Consider the following 18,037-nt stretch of genomic DNA (forward strand, 5'->3'; position numbering starts at 1 on the left):
TAGCAGTTATGTAAACAACCAAACCACCTGCAACCTTGGAAAGTCTTGTTTATGGTATAGTAGAAAAATATTTTGACAATGGATGTTTTAGGATTTTAGCCAATCACCCCAAGGGGTGGCTGATCCTTTGTCCAATTAGACTATGAAGAAAAAAGTCTATAAAAGAGTTTGTAAAATAATTAAATAAAAAAATCTTGCTGCACAATTCCTGCCTGCTGGATCTTCTGTCCTCCTCCTCCTCCTTATGGCTGCGGGACACGGTGATATACCCTAGGGCCTAGGCCTGCGGTAATACTGTTTCTTGTGTATCTTTTCAATGCTCTCTAGAACTTCATCCTCTCACATTTATCTACTATCCTCTCTTTGCACAGCTTCTATCTACTGCTTTAACAAGGGTACTGATGATGAGATCCCAGCTATTGTCTGCTACCAAGATAATTAGAGTGACTTCCACCCATTCTGCTCAAAATTGCCTTCTAACTTAAATCACTTGCAGAACAGGGTAGCCAGTAAAGTCTTGTGACTATTACTTCTAGCACAATTTAACTTGTAAAAAAGAAACTAACCTTGCTGCTTGAGCTCACAAGTAGTAACGCTGTCCGCGTCATTAATTGTTGTCTTCCCTGATGGGGGAGACGTTCAGATTCCTGCCAGGTGAAAAAAGGAGGTGAATGGGACTGCATGCTTCTCAGTCTCCAGATAGGTGTTTATTAATTCTTATCTAAGGAGTACAAGCCACTGGCATGGCTTAGACATAGCACAGAGCAGAGAATGCAGCAAGAAGACAACTTATCAAGATTTCATGGCCTTTTTAAAGGTAAATTACCCAATGAAAGCTTAAAATGCAAGATATTTTCACTTTTTTACCAGTGTCCAACAAGTTCCTAAGTCACATAGACAGGAACTGCGGAATTCTTTATCCAATCATCTCAAACACTATTGCTGCAAAATATGGAGTTAGTGAAGAAGGAGAAAGAAGATTTTAACTACAACTTATCCTCCATTTTGACGTTTTCTACTTCTATCTATTTACTATGCAAATAGACCTGAAAACTCTAAATATTTCACCCTGTGATAATCTCACATAGTATTCTATCACCTAATTCACACCATTGTAGATTCAAATTCTTCCCAGAGGCTAGGCAAACTTTCCCATGGACAAAGGTCAAAACCAGTACTGTCCAGGGGGGTAAAACCTTTCAAAACAGGCAGAGAAATATTCTCTGCATTCTAGGTTCCCACATCTCCCCCTCCTGTTTGAACCAAAACCAGTTATTTGACAGCTTTGTCCATGGCTTGTCCAGCACAATGAAGCATACAAATGTCTTGGGGTGACTTTATATGTGTATCCCATATTGCTGCCCTACGCCCAGAAATTAATTCTTGTGCCTTTCTATGCCTTTAAACTGAGCCTGACGGGGGGAAGGAAAAACTGAGCAAAACTTTCTCAAAGCAGTTTGCAGCTTGTTCAAGGTCATACAGAGATAGTGGCTTTTTTTTTCAGCTGTGGCAGGGAGGTGAGGAAGCACCCGGCTTGCTGTTTTCCAGTCAGCTTTTGGCCAGTTGTTCAGTTTCTTTTTCTCCAGAGAGAGACTGAGAGTTGAACTTTTTTTTTTCCTTCCCTGGAACTTCAGATTTTCTCCCTTTTCTACTGGACTGCTTCAACATCAGAGCACATCGGGAGGATGTTCCACTGGGCACAGAGGGCCTGGCCCTGGACCAAGCCCAACCTCCAAGGAGACCAAGGGGAGGACTCTAACACTTTCCCAGGTTTTTCCTCCACAGCAAAAGATTTTATTATTTAGCATTATTTTCCTTTTCCCATGTGTTTGTTAAATAAATAGTTTTTCTCTCCTTCACTTTCCTTTTGAGGAAAATTTATTTTTCTCGGACCTGGTGGGGGAGGGGTAGTTGTGCCTTCTCTACGAGGATATATTTCTAAATTTGGCCAAACCAGATCATATTTAGTGGCGCCCAACTGCGGGGCTTGAAGGAAAGTGAAAAACCTGTGCTAATTACATTTTGGTTTGAATTCACTTATTCTGTGTTGGGGTAAAATAGTCACCATGTTGGTTGAGTTCATAACATTTCTCTGGCTTGATATATTCATGTATTTCTGGTCCATAGGCTTGTTTAAGGTATTAATGCCTTTCTGGTCCCTAGGCTTATTTGCCTATCCACAACTTGGTCTGATCATATCCTTGATAAGGAATTTTTGCAGAGCAGGGACACGAATTTGGATTTCTATTTTGATGTGCTCGGTGATAATGATTTATAAGAAGTTGACAGAGGTACAGGCAGCTGTCCAAAGTGTGTATGATAAGTGATTTCTCCGTCCTAATCCCAGTCCTAGCTTCAGTAGCCTATTTTGGGAATTTATTAGTAATTGCACCCGGATTGTTAGAGGAGGAGGAGACGGGGTTTCCCTTCCCTTTAAATTTGATAGGTTATCTTTTGAGAGTGTTCAGTTTCCCCTGGATGTTAAAGAGACCACCCTCCTGGTATTTAATCTGGTAATCTTCCTCTATGTGGTTCACAGCTTGTCTAGAATAAGAGCTCAGATTTCCAGGGTGACTGCTGAGACACCTGACCCAGAGGTGGAAAATCCTGAGTGGTGTGGGGAATGGGAGGATATGGACCAAACCTTGAAGAAATTCTCTGACCCAATGGTTTGCAATTTCCCCCCGAACAAGTTCAGAAACCAGCTGAGGCGGCGAAATATCTGAAAGAGAAATACATTGACAATTCTAATGAGAACATGCTCCTTGCAATATGTTGGGCTTTGGCATATGCCTATCGCACACTGCAGCAGGTGAAGATAGAGGGGCAGGAAGATAAATCAGCAAAGCCTGCAGACACCTCAGTCACTCAGACTGCAGCCAAACCAGACAGCAAGCCCAAACCAGATGGAGAGTCTAAGCCATTGACAGTGGCTCCTGTCACGAGGAAAAAACACACAACCAAAACTGATTCCCCAGTGAAAGATGAGGATAATGCAGGGAAAGGAACCTCAAAACCACCGACTCAGGCACAGAAATCATTACTGAGTCATTGTCTATAAAGGACCTTCACAGCTTAAGAAAGGATTACACCCGACGGTCTGATGAATCCATAACAAGTTGGACGGTCCGTATTTGGGATGCTGCAGGTGATGATGTGATGCTGGACGGTGCTGAAGCGAGGCATTTGGGATCCCTGTCACATGATCCAGTTATTGACCAAGCGATGATAAGGGGGGCTGACTCTGCCATTCTCTGGACACGGGTTTTGACAGGCGTGATTGAAATATGTATGTGTAGAGATGATCTCTACATGCAGCAAACCCCGTGGAAGACCATAGAACAAGGGACCCAGCGCCTGAGAGAACTAGGGGTGGTAGAGATTGTCTTCACAGATGACCCAGGATTGAGGAGCCCAGACCAGGTCAGAGTTAATCCATTCATGTGGCAAAAACTCATACAACTTGGACCACAAGAATATGCTTCTGCTTTAGCAATAATGAAACCAAACTACAGTGCAAATGAGACTGTGCAGGATATGGCAGTGAAACTCCGAGCATATGCAGATTATGTGCATGGCCCAACACATGCAAGAATCGCAGCTGTGGAAACACGTATGCAGAAAATGGAAGATAAGATAGAGAAGAATCACCAGGAACTCAAGAAGGAGATCAAAGAGGGCCTCCTCCAAATCTCGGCGGTACAGATCAGAGATTCTGATACCAAACGTGGACGTTCCCAAGAGAGAAGGTACATCCCACAAAGTGAGCTGTGGGATTTCCTGTGTGACAGTGGGGAAAACATGAGGAAGTGGGGTGGACAATCTACTTCTGTTCTTGCAGCAGTGCGTGAATTGAAGGAGCGCAAGTCTCAGAAAGGAAGTTCTACCAAAAAGGAAATAGCTCCAGTTGCCTGTAGCCAAACTGCCGGAAATGATGGAAAAGATGATGGCATGACACATACTAGAAGAACTACAACAATAATCAATACATACAAACCTATCTTCAAAATTTTTCTCCATAAGGGTGTAGGGTCAAACCAATTGAACATATCGTTCAGTAAAGATCCACTTTCTTCTCCAAGTTTAGCTATTCCATCCTCTAATTGCCATATTCTTTAATGGATGGATTCCAAATGATCTGACAAATTCATACAACACATACCTTCAAATTCATTACATCCATGCACTAATAGAGGACAATCAATTGCTGCTCTGTTTTGCAGAGTCGCTTGTCTCACGCTCGGAACATCAGTTAACATATCGCTCAGTGCGAGAGAGACAGCATGAAAGTTCTTACTTAGCCAACAGCCTAATTGATCCAATTGTCTTAAGGCTGCTCCTGCAGCAGCACCAGATAAAAGGAGAGCTGTAGTAAACCTTTGTCCAAAATTCCAAGCTGTAAATTTGTCATTACAATCAGATGTATATTGCTCAACAAATCTTTTTTCTGTACGCTTATGTTCTTTTATCATTTTTGCATTAGGCATTAGCAAAGAAAGCTTTCCAAAGCTGCATGGACCACCTTTGACATTTGAGGGGATTGCAGGCCAAATTCTGTCCCCACAAATGAGAAACATCCCTTGTGGCAATTGTAATGGAGCCTGGTTGAATGGTGTGTTCATCTTTACTGTCGAATTGCACCAAGATGTCACATTTCTATATATTTTGTAATTTGGAGTGACATCTGTTATCTTGTTTTTATTTTGTTTCAGCCCTGGAGAACTGAATATTACACAAAACTCCATCTTTATTGAACCAAGAATTTCCAATTCCTGAGGTTCATAAGGAGCCTCCAGAAGGGATTTGATCCAAACATCCCAACTTTCCACTGGATTCGAACTGAATCGTGGAAGTTTCAGATGGGCATGTTTTGAAATTGGCCATTTGTCTGCTGGTAAACCAACCAAACATGTTGAGAATGGTTTCTTTGGCCTTGAGTGAGTGAGACAAATGGTATCTAAGCCTGATGCATTGGCCAGAGTCTCCTAGACATTTTCTTTTGGTTGTTTCACTGGGAAAGCTGCATTGCTTAAGGCAATCAGTGAGATGATAAGGCACAAGTCTAATACCTGATTGAGCTTAATGTTCAACAGCTTTATCCCACATAGGAATCTCTGATCTGCAACATAACTTATACCACGCTCTTACATACAAAATTTACACCCTTAGTTTTCTCACACTTTTGCATAAAATTCAGTCCACAATTCTTGCACAGAAAGATAACTAATGTCTGTGGCATCAACAACAATGTTGGCACTGATTCACGTCTAAGTGATTTTTCACCCTGTGATAATCTCACATAGTATTCTATCACCTAATTCACACCATTGTAGATTCAAATTCTTCCCAGAGGCTAGGCAAACTTTCCCATGGACAAAGGTCAAAACCAGTACTGTCCAGGGGGGTAAAACCTTTCAAAACAGGCAGAGAAATATTCTCTGCATTCTAGGTTCCCACAAAGTAGTAACAATACAGATCATTGGTAGTGATTTTGTCATTTCTTCTGTATTGTCAGCATTAATTACAAACCTTTTCTCTCTCTGTCCTGATTATTTTCACTGTAACTCTGTTAAAACAGGCATATTTTTTGGGAATAGATTTGTTTCCACATTTAGTACTTCCATGATGACACCCTCCTCTTTGAGATGGCTTAGGTCTTTTAATATCTTGTACCATCATAGGGTGGCTGCAAACCACCACAGCCTTTTTCCTGCTCTATGGTGGGACCTTGAGGCAGCTGAGTACCATTTGCCTGGGTGCAGTGATACCCATAGATGAATAGGGTCCATGAAAGGTGTCATTCATGGATAGGTTGCTGCTGCTACCTGATCTGCTGTGTTTCTCCACTGGCTTGCGGACTGTTCCTGAGAAGGAGTATTTCAAAAGCAGGCACAACAGGTCACAGACAGCCTGTAATTGCTGGCTGAAGGCTCCTCATGTAGAACATGAAAGATGTGCAGTAGTAAATTTACCCATTCTCCAAAATACCATTCACTGTCATCTTTCTCAGATGAAATCACAGATCCTTATGAGAAAGACGCAAACCATAAAGGCTTAGGCATCTGGCACAGACAGTAATAAACATTAGCTGAACTATACCTGCTAAATGTGTGCATGTTAGCTGTCACACAAATTTGCAAGAAAATATAAATACTTATATGTTAATGATTCATATGCAAGTCAGTTCATTCCATCTCATTTTTGTTCAGAGCCAACCCATAGATGCATGCAGAAGCTCAGCTGGCCTAAGATTATTCAGCTTTGTTCCAGAGTCCTCAAACAGAATATTACAAAATGGGGAAAAAAAAAAAAAAGGAGATAATCAGTCTCAAAAACCCCCCCAGTGTTTGTGAGTATATCAGCAAGTTCCTACAAAGCCCTGTAAGCTTAAATGAGATTCTGAGAAGATTGAGGTTTCTGTCCTAAAACAGGTTTCTGGAATGGAAAAATGAACCATTCATTACAGTTAAGTTATTTTAAGCCAATATTTTTGTTTGGAATTGTTGCATACATGACCAGAAGATTAAGGTTTCTAAGTCTCCTATGCTTATTTCAAAGGATGTATGAATAAATTTTGTTTGCCTAAGTCTTTCAAATGGCTCCCTGCTAAGAGTAAGCTCTAGTCTAACAAATGACCTTTTATTGATTTATCCTGGAACTGCATCCCTGCTTTCAGCCGAATAGAATATGATAAGGTCGAGGTTTAGCTCACAGAAGGAAACCGCACAGGAATCCATTTAATTCACCAAGGTCATAAGCTCACCTTATGTGGCTGCACAGTGGATGTTTTTTTTCAAAGCTAATTAGGCTTAGAGCTAGGCTAGTGATTACACAACCTCTTAATCACAAGTAAAGAAGCATTTCAAGCTGGGAATCATGCCTTTACACCTACTCTCACATACTGCTTTTCCTGCCAGCGCTGCTACTCATCTGCTAGACTGATATGGTGCCTTCTTGCAAATTAATTGAGGACTTGCTGAATAACAGAGCTGCCAGTCAATTAGGTGTTTACAAAAAAAAATCTACATTTTAGTACAGGTGCTGATTCATTCTAGAGAGCTATTCTGTGAGTATAGCACCAAAACAGACACCGTGACCTTTTGAGTTTCAAACCTTTATATTTCTTTTAAAATTGCCACTATGAATACCTTAATAAAAGCTAAATTTAAGGGAAATGTCTATTTGCAACCAAGATATATTTTGCTCTTGGTTTTGAGTTTACAGTAAAATGCCAATGAAAAGATTTTAAAAAGTAACTGCTATTTGTAAGAAAAAGATTTTGTCATTATGATGACAATCAGAATTTAACATGATATAAACAGGTGAGCAGGTCTACCACCCCAAGAATTTAACTTGTTAAAAAGAAGTGATATACAGACTTTGTTTTGTGCAAGTGCCTTCTGAATGTTTTATTCAGGATGAAAGGTGATTAGAGCAAATTGAGGAATTTAATAAAACACTTTACGGAGCTAATAATTAGCCCATTTTGGGGTACTTCATAACAGGAATGGTAAAACATATTATGGTCTAATTTTTAGAACATTTTAATTTTTATAAGTGTCACAGAAGGTAAGATCTACTGGGATATTACATGAGTGACAATGCCCTTAGTAACCACATTCATTATGTGAATTACAGATAATGTAAATCACATGGGAAGAAAAGGGCTGCAGCTGATCTATGGTCTACTACACTGTAGCAGCTGAACAAAAATTTTGATGGTTTTGGTAAGAAAGCAATCTGGGAGAAAAGGTGTAGAAAATGTTTGTGAATTTTTAATAGGAACATTCATTTTTATTAATTAAATCAATCTTTATGAAGTTCTTTAATATTTGAATATTGACTAATAAGTCTGTGGTAGAAATTCTGCTTCCTGGCGTGAAAATGCTTCTTATCATTGAAAGGGCTCTTTTTTTTTGTAAGGTGAACCAAGTTATTTGCTGAGCTTTTTCAGCAAGCCTACTGCTGAGAGGCAGGGTAAGACATCCTGACACCAAGTCTACATTCCTGAGTTAAGTGTACAAATTCTTGCTTGCAGTACTGAAAATGTCCCAGAGATTCCTAATGATGGTGTTATTGTTAATGAAAAATAGTATATTTCTCCTTTTACTGTTCAATCTCATGCTTCTATAACAGTAAATCTTATAGGATACAAGTCCCAGTTCCTTGCCCTATTTCTTTCCCCACATATTTTTTGTCAAGTGAAATATTTTAGTACCCAAATGCCAAAGACTTAGATAAATGATGCCCTAAATCAACATTAGAATGTTGAAAATCCCTGCTTATCTGTTAAGTAATTTATGTGTCTGTTTTGAAGTTAAAGATAATTCAGAGTCTTCAGAGTTGTGATTTTGCATACACTTAAAGCTGTCACTAAAAATCATCATGCAAGACCAAGTGATTGATGCCTAGCTGGGTCTGAATTCTGTCTCAGGTCTAAAAGGAGAATATAATCATATCAAATCATGTAAGAACTTGATTTTCGAGACCCGCCTAAAAAAGTAAAAGAGGTTCTAGCAAAATCAGACCTTTCATATGAGGTACCGAAGTTTTGCTTGCTGTGGTTAACCTTTATTTATGAATATGCTGGTTGAGATGCTGTCATAGCTTAGCAAGCATAGTCCCGGAAGGGACGTCCTTGCTAAGGGGTGCTTACAGTTTCCTCTGGGACCTGATAGAACCTATCAGCTGGCCAGTTTGAATATGGACAATTCTCTAAGCCACTTAAAGTTGTGATCACCTCTGTGATCCACATTTAAGAATAGGCAAACTCCCCCTCCAAGCTCTCTCTCGTTTCCGGCGCTGGGACAGGTGGCTGCGGGCCCTGTGTGGGGGCCAGCGGGCCCGGCCAGGCCCTGCTCGGGCCAGGCCGGGCCGGGCCACGGCCATCCTGAAGCCATGGACCTGTTCCAGCCATGGAACCCCCCCCCCCACTGCCTTGCCATGGGCAGCTGGAGCGGCTCGGCTCTCCCCCCTCTCCACTTCGATAAGAAAAATTCAACATTCCAGCTGCAAAGCTGCAAGGCCGAGGTGAGATTAACCCTTTTTACTGCTGTGAAGAGCTGAAAACCTGAGGGAAGAGAGAGAGGAGATGCTTAAAGCTGAAATTCTGTTGTGAAGCTATGATATATCAGAGTATCCGGTTGTAATTTCATGAAGATCTGGGGGGTGGAGTGTTCAACTCGTAAGCAAAAGCACCTGCGCTGAGATAGGCAGATGCTGACGCAGCTGTAATTTCATGAGAAGTTTGGACAGGGAGAGATGAACCAGATGAGGACTTTTGCTCCAAACGGGAAAGGAGAAAACCTCAGTCCCTAGAGATGCTCCCAGAGATAGTCCTAAAGATGAAGATGATGAAGACCCTTTGCTCCCAGGGAAGGAGAAGGGCCTCTGTCTTTGTTTCTGAACGGCTCAACCTTAAAATTATACCCCAAAAAACTTCAAGAGTGGACCCTCGAAAGCAGTTGCGGGAAAAGCTGCAAGTCGGGGGAAAAGACTCACACGCAGGCAGAGAGACTCCTCTTCCTAAATGGACTGAACAATATTTGGAAGTGGGCGGCTGTCTCGTTGTGATAATGTTTTCATAGCATGAGCAAGAAGAGACTTCTCTTTCTAAATGGACTGAACAAGGTTATTATGGAAGTGGTAAACAGACTGAACATCTCAAGGGTTGTCTTTTCACATTGTCAGTGGGAGAAGGGAGAAAGGTGGGGGGAGGAGGAGAGTTCTGAAGGTGGTATAATTTTTTTTTTCCTCTTTTAGGTCTGTTAATAAACTTCTTTATATTCTTTCAAGTTTGGTGCCTGTTTTGCATTTCTCCTAATTCTTATCTCACAGCAGATAAACAGTAATGAGTATTTTGGACCAAACCACTACACTAAATTGGTGTTTCTGCCCGGTTACAAACCGAACCCGCAACAGATGCTTACTCATACACAGGAGATGTAGCTCTGGCATCTTCTCCAGCCAACAACAGAGGTTGTTTTCAACCTCTGCAAGACTATGCCTTACACAACAAGGTGGATAATAGCCTGTTGTGGTGGCTGATTAGCCTGTAGCACAATTGACAGAGAGAGAGCTCTTGGTAAAACAGTCTCTGGTGCCAGAGACTTACCGGTCATGATGAGGAAAAGAAGTCTCTCCCAGGACGCTTGTTCTGTTATGTTAACCTACCCCAGTTTGGCTTCCCTGGTAGGCTGTTGGCCTCTACCCCTTGTCACGCCCCCAGAGCTTCCCCATTGGTCCCCGTTCCCTAGTCCTGCCTTTTCCCCGCCCCCAGATAAAACCCTGGTTTGCCATTGTTCCCTTGCCTTTGCCTCTGGAACCTTTCACATTGTGAAAGTGATAAAGTGCTCCTATGGAATGCCACACAGAGACCCTTCCCATCTCTTTTGTCACCAGCTTCATACTGAAGCTAGCCGTGCGTTTGTGCACACATGCATGTGACCCCACAGAGCTGGACAGAGACAGTAATAGCCTACTTATATCTAGGTATTTCTTTCCTTATGAAGAAGGTCTTTATACTCTTAATGAACTTAAAACTGAGTTTAAAAAAATCAAATAATAAAAGATCTCAGATTTTAAAATAATCCTGTGGTTCCACAGAGTGTGCCCACTGAAATTTCTGGATAACTCACATGAACACAACAGAAGTTTAGTAAGAAATACATTAGTATTATTTTAGTATGGTCCTAAATAAGATCAAAAAAATAACTGCTAAAATTTTTCCAAACAGATGGAAAACCAATGTGAGTAAGGTAGCATATCTTGTTTAATTTAAGGGAGAAAGATCAAATGGTATTCTAAATTCTGTGATTTCAGGTTTCAAGAAGTACTAATACCCCAAGAATAATTGATATGTGCTGTTTGTTAAATGGTAAATTAAAAAATGTTGGGATTTTAAGATGCATGTCATCAGTCACTTTTAGTTTTCATTAGTTTACTGTTGTGTATAGTTACACAGAGCCTGTTTTCTGTATGGTCCAAGGAAATCCTGAGTTCACAAAGAGGAAAGGGCTTATTAAAACCTCAAATGCAGCATATTTCTTTCCACTTATTTTCCTTGCAAAACAGACTAAAGAAGTGACGCAAAGCTGAGGCTAATACTGATTTTCTGGAAGTGTTCAGCATATTTTGGAATGCATATGGACTAAGTTTTGGGTTTAAAAGAAATGGTGGTTATACATCTTACCCCAAAATTTTAAAGTCCTATCATCACTTGCCCTTCAGGAAAGCAAACAAATATACAGTCTGCCATCTCTTGGAATCTGAGCACGCAGTAATTATGATTAAGATTGATCTGCTAAAATTTTAGCTTTGTCATTTTGTAAAGTGACAAGAGATGCTGATTCAAAAATAATCCATCGGAACGATAAGGCTTACTTTCATGTCTGTATTTAATTTTCTTTTTTCTCAAGGACATTGATGTGCACTCTACTCCTGATTGACTTTGAAATTCTGACATTAAAATATCTTTACCTTACAGATGACTTTCAAAATTTTTTTAAGAAAAAACGAAGGCAGAAGTGGTGCATAAAAATTTGGTGACCATCTATATTTCTATGGATACACCTTCTGACTGTGTTTAGCAGAACTGAAGAAAATTCAAGGATGAATATTACACCCATGGAAATACCCTTCAAATGCTTTTTCTAAAGAGACATCTCAATCTACAGAGTTGGTAAAACATCTCTCAAGCATTCAAACCTTGTAGTTGTATTTTCTAGTTACAACCCCTAGCAGCAACTTACTGATGGTAAAAGAAAAAAAATATATATATTCATATAATTATTTATGTTGGAAAAGAACTCTAAAATCAACAAGTCCAACCACTGACCTAACACTGCCACATCCATCACTAATCCATTACTCCAAGTGCTTCATATGCTTATCCTTTAAACACTTCCAGGGATGGTGACTCCAATACTTCCCAGTTTCAATCTCTGAACATCTTTTCAGTGAAGAAATTTTTCTTATTATCCAAACAAAATCACCCTAATGGAGGTGATTGTCCCACTGTTCTCTGCACTGGTGTGGCATCACCTCAAGTACTATGTGCAGTTTTGGGTACCACAATTTACAAAAGATATAAAGAAATTAGGAAGTGTCCAAAGAAGGGCAAGGAAGATCGTGAAGGGCCTTGGAGGGAAGCCATATGAGGTCACTTGCCCTGTTCAGCCTGAAGAAGGAGACTGAGGAGAAACCTCATTGCAGTCTATAACTTCCTGACAAGAGGAAGTGGAGAGATAGGCACCAATCTCTTCTCACTGGTGATCAGTGACAGGACCTGAGGGAGTAGCATGAAACTGTGTCAAGGGAGATTTAGGTTGGATATCAGGAAAAGTTTCTTCACCCAGGGGGATGGGCACTGGAACAGCTCCCCAGGGAAGTCATCACAGCACCAGCCTGACAGAGTTCAAGATGCATTTGAACAATGCGCTCAGTCATGTGGTGTGATTTTTGGGGCTGTCCTGTGCAGGACCAGGAGTCGGACTTTGATGATCCTTGTGGATGTTCAATGATTCTACCTCCCCTGGTGCAACTTGAGGCCATCTTCTCTTCTACTTTCACTTTTCAGTTGGGTGAAGAAACTCACCTGCACCTGGCTACAACCTCCTTTCAGGTATTGTAGAGAGTGGTAAGGTCTCCCCTGAGCCTCCTTTGCTCCAGGCTAAATAACTCCAGCTCCTTCAGCCACTCCTCACAAGACCAGTGCTCCAGACCCTTCACCATCTTTTCTGGATATGCTCAAGCACCTCAAAGTCTTTCTTGTAGTGCATGGTCCAAAACCAAACATAGGATTCAAGGTGCAGCCTCACCAGCGCTGAATACATGATTTACCAAAATATGAATATCGATCTAATATTGATATCCAACTGAGACAGACAAAAACTCTCTAACAGTTTAGAGTTAGAAAGTGTATGCTTTATTTGGCGCCAGGCACTGCATGGGACAGCTCCCTAAGATTCAGGGCCCTGAAACAAGCAAACACGATACCTTTTATTTCCAAATATTATGAATATCCAAAATACAAATGTATATTCATAACGTTAACACCTCCCATTTTCCACTTCATATGGAAATGAGCTTAAATGTCATTAAGCATGTGTAGTGTGTGTTCTCAACTGAGTCTGTGGACTTGAATTGGGTCAGTGGTCCTAAAAAAGATGAAGTAACTCATCTTCCTCATTTTGACCTTTTTGCCTTTCTGAACTTTAACAATCCTAATTACTTTAGTGACCTCTAAGTTTCCTCTTTCTGACTTTTGGACGGGTTCCCACAAAGGGAGGAAATTGGTGATTGTGCTTGCTCTCTACACCAACTTATCAATGTTTCTACTCCTCATTCTAAGCACAGGTAAGCAAACATGCAAATGACAGATCATCAGTTATTTGGTAATCAGTTACTAACATCTTAAAACCCATTTCAGGTCCAGCTCTCCTAACTATTTTAATTAACTCTCACTGGGCCCAAGTTCTTTCCTATTCCCACTAATCTCAACACAGCTAGCCTTTAACAAAAATCTTTATGTTTCTTCTAAATCTATGTTTCATACAGGGGGACAATCACTGTCCTAGTCCTGTTCATCACATTTCCTTGTACACATAATTGCTGAGCCCCAAGGTTTTACATCATGTAGATAATTAGAATTTTAAAGAGAGGCTTGTCTGTCCATGAAAGTTTGTCTAGAAAAATAGACACTAACCCATAAGTGTTTTCATTTACCCTGGTGTCAGATCAACACCTCATGGGAAGGATGTGAACATCATATGCTGAATCTTTGTGAAAAATTAGATGATTTAGACAGATTTCAGTGCTTCCTTAAGGTTCTAGAGGTATTCTTCTGCAGTAAGTAAATTAAATTTAGATTGCTGCATCCCTATTCCTTTCCCCTTCATTATCCAGGCTGTGGTATATCTCCCCTTTCTGACCAGTTGGTGAGACAGGAGCAAGAAAGATGGAGGTCTTCAGCTGGAGAGAAAAAGAGTGCTGATGACTGATTCCAAATCAGATAGCTGCCTTCTAGTCACATGTTTGATGCCCGAGTGTTTTCTCTTGTCTTTCCATGCCACCTCATTCAATGATAAAGTTCCAAGGCTCAAATAAGAGAATATTTTTTTATTTAGGTTAGAAGAATATGAAGAAAAGAGAACCTAGTGTGAAAAGTGGTATGGTTCAAATAATATCACACTGATTCATATAGATAAATATGGTGAAAAGATTTCACTCAGCTGGGAAAAAACCAGGCTGGAAGTTAAATATCTTCTCTTTCTATTGTTTAATTTCTTAAATAGCTAATTATCTTTATTGTAACTGGTAACTGGCAACTGGAACCATTCAAGGAAGTAGAAGTTGGTTTTATTCTCTGCATTTTCAACAGGTAACAATTTGAACTATTTCACTTACCACTTCTCTCAAAGGGAAGACACGAAATCCAGTTTTGTTTTTTTTTAAACTTCTTGAGCCTAGGAAGATATCTAACAATTTCAGAATTTTGCCTATTAAATATGTCTGTATCTCCACATGAATCCTGTTTTGTCATAGGGCTGAAAGCTTTCAGAGACATGAAGATTTTGTTACTGAAGAGAAATGCAAGTATGACCATTTCTTTAGGAGCAGAAATGCTAATCCAATGTGAAATTAGGAAATCTAAAGTAATTTCAGTCTTCTGGTAATAGATCTGCTACTTTACTCTTCATTTAGCCTTTTTGCTTCTGTATCCGCAGCAAGGAACTCAGAAAACTAAGATCTCTGAACTGATCCAGTCTAGGGATTTTAGATTGTCAGTTTTTGTGCTTGGAGCCTTGTGAACTGTACTAAGACAAGCTGCACTCCTTGGCTTCGACTTGTGTGACAACTTTGCAAGTCACAATCTTCTGGTGATTAGAATTTTTTATTCCATTGGAATTTCAAAAATAGAACATATTCTATTTTTCTTATTCTTTTGCAATTTTTCTTCTGAGGAAGTTCTTTTCTAACACATTCTACAAAAAAAAGTATGTATAAAACAAGCAGAAATAAGTTCAACCAGTGTCATGCTCACTTAGCATTTCAAAACCAGGTGATAGTTGAGGAGCCAAGGTATGCTCTAATTTATGTGAAACAGAAACGAAGAAATTGTGTTTAATGTAGTAAAACAATTGCAACAACCTCAGATTAAAGTACAATAACCACAATATAAAAGTTCTGTACTTTATAAATTGCTGTCATAGTTTGTCATAGTTTTATCTAAATGCTACTTATTTGATTACTTGTGCTGTCAGCAGTCACATTCATGAATATCTTATACTAGAACTGATGAAAGTTAGAAAAAATGATTAATATATATTGAGAAAAGGGCCTAGGATACAGAGATACCACAGATTTGCTGAAGTAAGTTACTGATAAAATCTGTTTCTGCAGCCATTTCTGATCACATTTAGTTTCTAGAGTTCCTTGGTCTGTGGAAAACGCAGAATCTCTTAGTCTATCATTAAATATGAGTGAAGTCATTTAATGATCTGTCACAGCATGTTGCACTGAACATGAGGATTTACATTGTCAGGAACTGCTTTAGCTACCCAGCTTGTGCTCCTGAATCCCAGTTCAATGCAGATTTTTTTTTTTTTTTCCTGTGGATAGGTGCAATTCTTTGGACTTTATTAACTGAGAGAGATTAACTCTTATACCTGTTCTGAAATAATTATATTCTATGGCAGTTTTCTCAACAATTTCCCTTTAATAACTGTTCTCTTCTGTATTGGTAATACACTCTAATAAGGGTGACCTATGACTGCAATTACATCTCTCCTTTGGCCATTTAATGACTCCACCACAAGAGAGAAAAGTACCACTGCTACACTGAAAGTTTTTCTAAAATAACTATGATTGAACATTTTGCACAGATATTCAACCATTCAGGAGCACTTATCTGAGGAAGATCCAGTTTTAATTAAAACAATTAAGACATACTAACCATAATTTCTTACACAACACACACCAAGTATCATGACACTTGTGAGTAATGTTCTCTTATCACATGCAAATCATAGAAATGTAGGAAAGAATGACTTTTGAGGTAATTTGTTTTCCACTAATCTTAAACATTTTGACTTCCGTCTCATGCCACCTCAAAACAGCAGGTTTCTGAAAGCTTATTAAATTTTTCTTTACTCTTAACCAATTTCTTAGTTGACAAATAAGTTCACAATTACCATAAATGTGTAAGAACTTTTTATGCTTCTCTTAGCAAAATCCACATTAATAGATGTGTTAAGTTTCTGTGTGGTGCAGCCCAGATAAAGATATGAGAACACTATAAGCAATGAATAGTACACTAAAGCAGTTAGCCTCCCATAAGAAAACAAGTATTTTGTAATAAGAGAAGATATGTATAAAAGTAATCATTATATATGTTTTACATGACTGAACAATATCTTAAAAAGCACATTTTTATGTTTAGTCAAGACCAGAAACTGTTCAATTAAGCAAATGAAAATTCTTATAAAGAATCAAAACAAAACCCATAGAAGTTACAGTACAATGTCAATCTTGGGATAGAAAAATGAATGGGATGTGTTTTTAAAGTCATTTCAGCAGTCCTATAATTCTATTGAAATAAGGAAATTAATGGAATCTTAACTAATGGATGTTCACTGTATGTTAGCAACTGGCAAGAAACAAGTCAAAAAAACCAACTGTATTTTACAAGCAAAAGAAAAGTTTCAGGAATGAAAACAGGGAAACCAATGTAGCATGTGTCAAGTTACTGACTATGAAACTTTTTTATGTCTGCAAGAGGAATTATTTCTCCTACTTCTTCATAAAAATGATGTGTGGTAGGCATAGAGAGATTGATCATAACATTCTAGAAACTCCTTTTATATAAAGTTCATTTAATGCCTTTCCAGTATTTTAAGGGATTTGATATTGAGTGGGGTAGTATTAATATCTCCATGATACAGATTAAAATTGAACCAAGTAAAAATTAAATGCCTTGCTCTTAACCCCTGACATTACTCATTACTGTGAATACAGCTTTGTCCTCAGGATCAAATCCAGTACAGTATGAAGTAATACCCATTTCTTTACCCATTTGTCCCTGTTGTGGATGATTGGTTTCCTAATGGTTGTTCAGAGCACAGAACACTGTAAGTCAGCCTAACCATGAAGAGCTTTTGCCACAGTTCACAGACATCTATTAAAATCAGAAGGTTTTGGGTAAGATACTGTTCTCTATAGAAGAGTTGTTAAATAGGTACTGCCAAATTTTGTCTGGTTTTGGCATAACAATTAGTTTTTGGATAAGCTTGGGTGTTGTAAACATTTCCAGGAGGTCCTTGCATGTCGTCTTTATCAAGCTAGATTATGAAGCCCACCAGGTATCCAAAAAACCTATTATTGATGAATAGTTAATGTAACACAATAAAATACTTACACATCCCCAACTTCCAACTGGTGAGTGTTGGGGCCCTCCCCCTGCCATGGGGTCCTGGGAGAGGGGTCCTGGGGGGGAGGCACGGGCTTTCCCTACCACCTGGTCAGCCTCGTTCCCCATTGGTTGTTTTGTGTTCCCCTGCATGGGCAAGGACCCTCGGGTCCCGTGATTGCCTCAGTTCCTCGGCAGATCCTCAGCCATGCGTCTGGGAAAATAAACATCTCTCTGAAACATCTATCAAGAATCAGTCCATATATATATATTCTTTTCCATGAGCCTCATTGATTCATACATGTGTTGCAGTATCTGCACTGTAACAAATGGTGGTAATGCGAGCAGAATAATCCCCGATCCCTAAGGACAGAAAATTTGTGAGTAAAAACCACTCTAGATCTCTCTCTTCTCGCCTTGGTTTGGATATTCTCTCGGGACTATGGAAGAATCGTAGGAAATGTGGCTCTCTGAGCCACAGAAAGAAATGTATCAAGAAGTTAAAGTAATCCTTGAACAACAAAACAGGAAAGTATTTGTCCGGGAGATCTAGAACATTTTTTTAACTGGCTTTTCAAAAATTTCTTTTATATTTCTTGAGACTTACTTTTTGATATTGATCCTTCTGGA

The 18,037-nt window shown here is 39.4% G+C and overlaps 1 long non-coding RNA gene across 1 annotated transcript; it reads left to right on the forward strand.

Annotated features, from left to right (window-relative positions):
• The first annotated feature begins 1,730 nt into the window (after positions 1-1,730).
• LOC121668577 lies at positions 1,731-2,645 on the forward strand. Its single transcript, XR_006017466.1, has 2 exons — positions 1,731-1,770; positions 2,540-2,645. It is a non-coding gene; the product is annotated as an uncharacterized LOC121668577 (long non-coding RNA).
• Positions 2,646-18,037: the final 15,392 nt, after the last annotated feature.

This window comes from Corvus kubaryi, unplaced genomic scaffold (assembly GCF_017639235.1).
Source record: "Corvus kubaryi isolate FWS band 111438036 unplaced genomic scaffold, C.kubaryi_AGA036_p1.0 37385, whole genome shotgun sequence".
In the NCBI taxonomy this organism is placed as follows: Eukaryota; Metazoa; Chordata; class Aves; order Passeriformes; family Corvidae; genus Corvus; species Corvus kubaryi.